Raw genomic sequence first — 10073 nt, forward strand, 5'->3', positions numbered from 1 at the left:
AAAAACTTTTCTTTGTGGGAGATGCTATGAAGGAATGAAAATACAAGCTACAGACAGGAGAAAAATTTGAAAGCCATGTATCCAACAAAAAAGTACTATCTAGAAAATAAAAATAACTCATAGAGCTCAACAATCAACAACCAAGGAATTGTTGGTTGTTGGAACAAGAAGAAAAGGAATCCAAGGAATTGGAATCCAAGAAGAAAAAGCGCAAAAGACAGCAAAAATTTCACCAAAGGGGATATATAGATGGCAAATAAGCACAGTAAAATATTAACATCATTAGTCATCATTAATCATTAAAAATACAAATTAAGACTTCAGTGATAATATTACTACACACATATTAGAACAACTAAAATAAAAAAATGGTAATACCAAATACTGGAAAGGATATGGAGCTAAGCTAGATTGCTTATACATTTCTGGAGGGAATGTAAAATAGGTTTAGCCACTTTATAAGATAGTATGGCACTTTTTAAAAAACTAAATATGGATTTAACATACAAGCCAGAAATATCACTTGTGGGTTTTTAGACCAGAGAATTAAAAGTTTAATTTTACACAGAAACATATGCACAATAGTTCACAGTAAACTTACGCGTAAGTCAATGACTGGGAAAACCCAATGAATGAATACTTGAACGTATGAAACAAAATGGTATATCCATATCATGGATCACTACTCAAAATTAAAAAGTAAACTCTTTTATAAAAGATATTTATTTATTTACTTGACACAGAAAGACATAGTGAGAAAGGGAACATAAGCAGGGGGAATGGGAGAGGGAGAAGCAGGCTTCCTGCCAAGCAGGGAGCCCAATGTGGGGCCCAATCCCAGGACCCTGAGATCATGACCTGAGCCAAGGCAGATGCTTTAATGACTGAGCCACCCTGCTGCCCAAAAAGTAATACATTCTTGACACCTGCAAAAACTTTCATAGATCTCCAGGGAATTATGGTTTTTTTTAAAAAAAAGCCAATTCTAAAACTTATGTATTTTATGATTCCATTTATATAAGATTTTTGAAATGACAAAAATTTAGAAATGAAGACAGTTTAGTAGTTTCCAGTGGTTTGGTATGGAGAATCATTCTAGAAGGAAGATAGGTGTAATTGCAAAATGGTAACACTAGGGAGATCATTGTGATGTTGGACTTGTTTAGAATTTTGTCTGTTGTGGTGGAAACATGGGCCTACATGTGATAAAACTGCATAGAAGTAAGTACACACACACACACACACACACTGAAGTAAAACTGAAACAACCTAAATGAGATCAGTGGGTATTATCAATGTCAGTATCCTAGTTCTGATAGTATACTATAATTTTGTAATATATTATCACTGGGAAAAATCGGATAAAGTGTACCTTGGATTTCTAAGCATTATTTCTTACAGCTGCATGTGAATCTACAATCATCTCAGAATAAAATGTTAAAAATATCTTAATTTTTTTTTACAAAAGGAAGACATGTATCTAATTCTTCCTGAATCTATGCTGCACTCATCCAGGGGAAGAAATATCTAGTATATTGCTTATTGAAATTGCATAGATCTGAATCATAGTTTTGATGTGGCAAAGTGGGTTTCCTGTATTTAGCTATCTTACTATAGACCTACCAGTATTAGATTTAGAATTTAGAAGAAAAATACCATACATAGTCATTTATACGTTTACTGAAACTGAAAAATTAAATCATAGTTTTTTCTTATAAAGAGTAAATCCTGATCAGACTAATTTTCCAATTGAGTAACATACTGAATATTTTCCATAAATTGAATGAACTATGTTTGTGGCACCAAAATTTAGAAAAAGGATTTTAAAGGACATATAAAATATGCAATATACCAGAAATTATATCCTTTGCAAATTAAAAATATGAGGGGGATGTTTTCAAGATTTGTTTAGGGGATATGAGAAAAAAATTTTAAAAATTTACCTTAAAATTCTGCTCTTGAAAAGTATCTACTGTTCTGTTCTGCACTAAGAACCTGGGGGGTTTCTCCTCAGTACAAGTGGGACTCCAATCTAACTTCTCAATTGTTTTCTGTTCAGGATTCTCTGCACAATATTTGACATTGGCTGGAAAAATGTCCTGCCCATTAAGGGAGGAATAACAGGTTTTCTCATTATCTCTGTGTTTTTCTAGGATTTTTTTCCTGAACACCCTAAGCACTTCAACTGTCCATCACCCTTAAAAAAGTTAATGATGTTCATGACGAATTAAAAATTTAAATCTTAAACCACTTATAGTAAATAATATTGACAGGGCTTATTCCTTTTGACAGAAGTACAATCTAAAGCACAGTGTGGCTTAAGGTGACTTCTTGGAAATCACAAAATAGCTTTAAGAAATAGAGACTGGGAAGAACCCCAGATCTCCAGACCCTCAGTTCTGATAACTTACAATCAATGCTAATTATTAAGTGTTATCTGAAAGAACACCAACACCCCCCCCCCCAACAGCCTTAGGAGGTCACATCTGTTGCTATTTTCATTTTAAGGATGAATAATGAAATCTTGGAAGAGTTAATATATCTGTCCAATGTCATGAAGCTGTTAGGTACTAAAACCATAAGACCAGGGATCCGATCTTAAGATATCTCATGCCATTATCCCCTATATTGAAAGATGACATTGTTCTGCAAAAATTAAAACAATCATGGCCCATCTACTTCTTTACTTGCCATTAGGATAAAAGAATTATTTTTAAAAAAACAGCAGAAAAAGCAAAAAACTAAAGCAAAGGAAAAACAAGCAAACACAAAACTATTATTCCATGCTCAGTGTCATGAAGAAGAGTAAGACTTGTCCTATAAGGTGACCTGAAATATGAATTAAGTAAGGAGGTGGTTATAGGGATATCTGAAGGCAGGTTGTTACAGGAAAGCACATAGAAAGACATGGAAGCATGCCTAGTGATTTAGTGTTAGAGGAAGGAAAAAGAGGCTAATGTGGCTGGAGAAAATGTTACTTATTCATTCAACAAATATTCAACTATCCATTGATCTAGGAACTACTATAGGCACTTAGGACATATTAATGAACAATAAACAAAGATTTATGTTCTCCTGGAATTTATATTGTTCCACCACAGGAGATGGGTGATTTAAAAAACGAACATATGAATAAAATATATTGTATTCCAAAAGGTGGTAAATAATGTGGAAAAGAAAAAGAAACAAAAAGGAAGAAGTGGAATTAGGAGTGTGGGGTGAGAGAAGCTTAAAAAATATTAACTATTCTCGTCATTGATAGGACTTTTATTGGATGGAAATTTTCTCTTTTGTGCTGCTTTTGTCAGGTGTCAATGTAAATGCTATAATGGCTTCACTGCGCAAGGGTCAGAACACATTTTCCCCATATTTGGTGGAAACTTGACTTGTTTAATATATCGGAATACCGGGGACGCTAATACCTGACAGCTTTTTGTCATCAAGTGTTAATTTTTAAATTAACACCCACTGCCGTATTGCCAATAAATCTGGACTTTGGTTCTCTAGGTTTGAGACCTGGCCTGGTAGAAACTCTGACCAGGTGCAGACACATTGAGTCTTGCTTTCCACCCACGCAGATTCTAACAGGCGGACTGAGCACATAATCATAACCCTTTCACTTTTGTGGAGGGGAACTGAACTCCATTTCTCTGGGCGGGTCAGAAGTCTGGTCCCGCCTTCCAGTACAAAATTGACTGAATCACGGGATCACGTGGCCTAAATTCTGCCAATGGAAGTCCTCTCCCAGCCAGTTTGACTTTGGAAAGGAACCATTAAGACGCCGAGCGTTGCAAACCTGTTTCTTGTTTTTAGAAAGTTCCTGGGAGAAAGTAAAGGACTCCTGTTGCTGAAGTCCTGGATTGCACCCAAGTTTTTTCCAGCTCTTCTTCCAATTAGGTAAATTTCAGCAGTATCCTTTCTATAAATTACACCTATAGTGGCCTAATTTATCCAGGGTCAATGTTTAGGGATTAATAAAAAAAAGGAGGGGCAAAGACAATCCAGTTGGATTACTCAGAGGTCTACTTTCCCCTCCACCCTCTTGTGCATACCCCATCATAAGGTATGATTCATTTTAGCTGTATGGCTAAACATACCATGTTCTCTCTTTTAAAACCTCCTAAAAGCCTTTCTCTTTTTTTTTTCTCTTCTTCAAAAAAGTTATAATTCTCCTTTGCATCTTAATTTTGCTTGCAGTTAGTTTTGGTATCCCAGACTTTAAATTGCAAATAGTGAATTATATATATTTCTGTCTATTGCATTTCATTTCTTTTATACTTAAAAATTCTTTTCTCATCTAAAGAACAAATAAATATTCATTTACATCTTGGAGATGACTGCAGTTTCATTTCTTATAATGGACTCCCTAAAGCAGTTTGAATTCATTTTTTTAAATTCATTTTTAGTGGATGATGGGATATGAGCATTTGTCCATCTTTTTAATTATCCTCCTAACCATATTTCAATTGATTAGACTGTTGTTGAACACTGTTGTTTACAGAATAACTTTTCTTTTAACACTTGATTTTGTCTCTTTTTAACTTTGAAATAGTTTTAGACTTACAGAAAGGTTGCAAAAATAGCATAGAAAGTTTTCACCAAGATTTCCCTGTTAGTGTCTTATATAACCTTAGAAAAATTATAAAACTATGAAATTAACACCAATGCAGTACTATTAACAAATATACATACTTTATTTGCATTTTACCAGTTGTCCCACTAATGTCCTTTTCTTTTTTTTAGTCCATTCCCATTTTATTATTTTTTATTGAAAAATTTTTTGTTTTTATTAATATATAATGTATTATTTGTTTCAGGGGTACAGGTCTGTGATTCATCAGTCTTACACAATTCACAGCATTCACCATAGCACATACCCTCCCCAGTGTCCATCACCCAGCCACCCCATCCCTCCCACCCTCCACCCCTCCAGCAACCCTCAGTGTTTTTCCTGAGACTAAGAGTCTCTTATGTTTTGTCTCCCTCTGGTTTCAGTCTTGTTTCATTGTTCTCTCCCTTCCCCTATGATCCTCTGTCTTGTTTGTCAAATTCATCATATCAGTGAGATATGATAATTGTCTTTCTCTGATTGACCTACTTAGCATAGCATAATAGCCTCTAGTTCCATCCACATCGTTGCAAATGGCACGATTTCTTTTTTTGATGGCTGCATAATATTCCAGTGTGTGTGTGTGTGTGTGTGTGTGTGTGTGTGTATACCGCATCTTCTTTATCCATTCATCTGTTGATGGATAATGTCCTTTTTCTATTACAGGATCCCATTCAAGATACCACACTTCATTTGGTTGCCATTTCACCTTAGTCTCCTTGAGGCTGACAGTTTATCAGTCTTTCTGGGTCTTTCGCAACCCTGACATTTTGAAGACACTGGTAAAGTATTTTATAGAACATCTGTCAATCTGGATTGGTCTGATGTTTTCTTATGATTAGATTGAAGTTACACATTTTTGGCAAGAATACCTGTTTTATTCTCTTCCTCTCCACCCCATTAATAATGGAGAGATTTTTTCCACTCTATTGTTATGGGATTGGCTGAGCACATGATGCTGGACACTGAACAGATGAATTCATAGCAGGTTATTAGTAACATTTACTCATCGTCTTGGGGAAGAAGACACTAAGTAGAGCCAAGTAGAGCCTTACAGGTTATGCTCTGGAAGAGGGTGAACAATGGGGGCTGGGGGGGCAGTTTTGTAGTTACAAGAGGATGAAGTGACCCTTGTTTTACATGGAAAGTTATGATTGGTTTGTTTGAATAATTCTGGTGCAGAACTATGCCCATTATCTAAGCAGGTATTGTACCTAGTTTCCATTATCTAAGCAGGTATTGTACCTGGTTTCCATGATAAGGAGAGTTCTTTGTCAAGGGGGTCTTATTTGTGGTTGCACAATAGGGAAGGGAGCATTGTTTAGGCCATTTGAGGCCCCCTAGGTTTCCCCCAGATGTCAAGGCATACGTATGATTGAGACTTAACTTTAGGTGTTATACACTGTACTGCACATGCAATTTTGTTCCCTTTCTGTGCATCATGTCATGGGGTACATGATGTCCATATGTGGTGTTACTAATCATATTTATCTTGATCACTTGATTAAGGTGATGTTGCTCTATTGTAACGGTATTTTTCCCATTTGTAATGGGAAATATTGTGTAGGAATACTTTGAGTATAAAGATACTGTTTCTTCTGAGGCTTTTACTCACTACTTTTAGAATCTGTCTAAGGATCTTGCTTACAACAGTTACTACCCAATGGTGACTTTCCATTTTCCTCACTCCTACTACATTTATTGGAATTCTGAAAAGCCATTTTTCTCCTCCATTTATTTTTATGTTTTAAATTATTTATAGAAATTATAACATGTATTTCAAAATATTGGTTCAAATAATTTATATCAATATTGACTCATGAATCACAATGTTGCACATGAGTTATAATCAAATTATATGATTATTTTATTCTTTGAATCATTCCAGCTTTACTCATTGGGAACTACGTTTGGTTGGTTCTGTGTTCCTTCAAAATGACCCTATCCTTTTTTGTGTACTTCTTTCTTTACTGGCATAATAAAATGTTCAATTCATCTTGTGTTTTTTTTTTTTTTTTTTTCTCACCACAGTCCTGGAATCAAGCTCTTTCTTTAAGGATCCCCATTTTATTTCTTGTAGAATGACATTTGGAAACCAATACCTCAAAGTGTGTTTATTGCTACTAGGGTTTCATTGCTGCTAGGTCCTCTCCATCAACAAAGGTAGGAAATATATGGTATGTATATGCCCTTACTTACAGATATAGCTGTATTCATTTCTGTACCTACCTATATGTATAGATATTAAAAGTCAGGAGCTCAGACTGGTAATTCTGATTGCTTTATTTTTAACTACTTTCTCTGACCTATCTCTCATTATCTACAATATTTACTCATTTGTTCATTCCTGGTGTAGGTATAAAGTAGCTGGCGAGGGGTACCTGGGTGGCTCAGTTGGTTAGGCATCTGCCTTCAGCTCAAGTCATGATCCCAGGATTCTGGGATCGAGTCCCACATTGGGCTCCCTGTTCAGTGGGGAGACTGCTTCTCTCTCTTTCTGCTGCTCCCTCTGCTTTAGCTCTCTCTGTCTCTCAAATGAATAAATGAAATCTTTTTTAAAAAAGTAATTGAAGAAATCTTAAACAATACACCTGTTAGAAATAGATCTGCTAGGGGTGCCTGGGTGGCTCAATGGGTTAAATCCTTTGCCTTCAGCTCAGGTCATGATCCCAGGGTCCTGGGATCAAGCCCCGCATTGGTCTCTCTGTTTGGCAGGGAGCCTACTTTCCCCTCTCTCTCTGCCTGCCTCTTTGCATACTTGTGATCTCTGTCTGTCAAATAAATAAAAATCTTTAAAAAAAAGAGATAGATTTGCTAATATGTATTTATGAACAGTTCTTTTTGTCTTTAGCTTCAGGGGATTCAATCAAAATACTGTTTTCCCAAGTTTCTTAGTTTAGCTATGTTCTTCCTCATCTCCTCAGTGAGGTTAAGATAGTCATTTGTAATATAGTTAGATTAATCTGTTGTTGTTTGTATTTGAAGTAGGGTGCCTCCCATATTATGGCTGATTTTATCACTTGCTTTTGTATATGATGTGTGATACGGATCTTTTATTTTTCCCAAATGTCTCAGTTGTTCCAACAGCATTTTTTAAATGTCCATCTTTGCCTCAGTGATTTTACATGCCCTTTTATCATGTACTAAAATATCCACATGTTCTTGGGCATTTGGGGGGGTTTTCTATTCTATTTTGGGGGGCTGTCATCTGTTTATGTGCCAGTACCACAACGTTGTCATTACATAGGCTTTATAGTATGCTTTAATGGCTGGTACCATTACCTCCTCTCATAGGTTTTCTTTTTCACTTATATCCTAGTTATTCTTGCCTTTTTTAAATATATGAATTTTATTATCAATTTGTCTAACTGCAATAAAAGTGTTTGCTGGTGTTTTGAGATTCTATTACATTTATACATTAACAAGGAGAATTGAATTTTTTTAATATTGAGCTATTTTATCCAAAGACAGTGAACATATTTTAATTTATTCAAGTTTCCCTGTATCCTTCAAGAGTGCTTAATATAAAGAGAGAGAGAGAGAGTCAGTCAGACAGACAAACCAAGAAATAGACTCTTAACTATAGAGAATAAACTGATAGTTATCATAAGATAGGTTTGTTGGGGCATGGGTTAAATAGATAATGGGCAATGAAGAGTACACTTGTAATTAGTATAAGATGTATGGAAGTGTTAAATCACTATATTGTACACATGAAGCTAATATTACACTGCATTTTAACTAACTGGAATTTAAATAAACACTTAAAGATGTCCTTATATAGATGTTCCTATTAAGTTTATTCCTATGCATTTAATCTTTTTTGTTGCTATTGCATATAAGATGTTTTCTAAAAATGTGTCCTCCAGCTGGATTGCATGTGCATGTGTGTATGTTTGTATGTATAAAGTATAAAGACTACTAATTTTTGTATGTTAACTTTACATCCTGCTATCTTATTGATTTCTTTATTGCTTACATTAACTTATCTTGTTTCTATAGGACTTTTTGTTTTTATAGGTATGCTATATTATCTGCATATTTGATTGGCTTTACTTCTTGTTATCCATGCTTTTAAAATTTTTTAAAATTTTAATTCTATTAGCAAACACATAGTACATCATTAGTTCTTGATGTAATGTTCAGTGATTCATCAGTTACATATAACATACAGTACTCATCAAATCATGTGACCACCTTAATGCCCATCCCCCAGTGACCCCATCCTCCTACCCACCCACCTCCCTTTCCACCCCCCTCAGTCTGTTTCCCTGGAATCAAGAGTCTCTCATGGTTTGTCTTCCTTTTTGGTTTCTTCCCATTCAGTTTTCCCTCCCTTCCCCTATTGTTCTCTGCTCTAGTCCTTATATTCCACATATGAGTGAAACCATATGAAAGACAATGATAATTGTCTTTCTCTGATTGACTTAATTCATAAACATAATATACCCTTGTTACCTGTATTAGCATAATTATCTGGTGTTAGCATAATAACTTTGTTATCACTTCTTAATATAATTGATTTCTCTAGTCAACTAATATATGTAGTACAAGATTGAATAGGAGTGAAGTGGTGGGCATACTTCCCTTTTTCTTGACCTTGATGGAAAACCTCTAGTGGTACCACATTAAATAAAATATTAGCATTAAGAATTCATTGAAGATCTTTTATCAAGTTAAGAAAAAAATTGCCTGATTCCTATATTCTTGAGCTTCCCCCCCACCCTTTTTAAAAACATGAATGGGTGTTGAATTTCCCCACAGGTTTGTTTAGTATATATGGTATTTGTCCTTAACTATTTTACTATGGTGAATGATATAAATGAAATTCCTAATATAGAACCAACCTTGTATTAATGAACTAAATCCCACTTCGTAACAGTTTATTGGTTTCTAAATGTATTGTTGGATGTTTGCTAATGTATTATTTTTGTATCTACATGTTAATTGTCAATGTCATACTTGCTTCATAAAAGGTGGTAAGGAATGTTCATTCCTTTTAAAATCTCTTGAATAATTTCTTTCTTTATTTTTTCTTTCTTCTTTTGGGGCGGGGGAGGGTTTCGGAGGGAGTGACAGAGGGAGAGGGAGAGAGAATTTTAAGCAGGGCTTGGTCTAATGACCCTGAGATCATGACTTGAGTGGAAATCAAGTTGGTTGCTTAACTGACCAAGCCACCCAGGTACCCCCTAGGGGTAATTTCTTAGTAACTTTCTCTACTTCTATGAAAATTGCCTAATTTAACCTTTCTAAGACTAAAGTCAGAATTCTGGCCATTTCTATTTCTCTAGGAAATTATTTGTTTCATGTAGAATTTCAAATTTATTTGCATAGAGATTTAAAAATAGTGTATTTTCTTTTTATGTTTCAATGGTTATTTTTCCTTTGTCATTTATTATTTTGTATGTTTGTTCCCTCTCTTCCTTCATCAAGCTAGCTAGTGGTTTCTCTGTCTTAAAGAGCA

The sequence above is a fragment of the Mustela lutreola genome, chromosome X, assembly GCF_030435805.1.
Source record: "Mustela lutreola isolate mMusLut2 chromosome X, mMusLut2.pri, whole genome shotgun sequence".
NCBI classification, from domain to species: Eukaryota; Metazoa; Chordata; class Mammalia; order Carnivora; family Mustelidae; genus Mustela; species Mustela lutreola.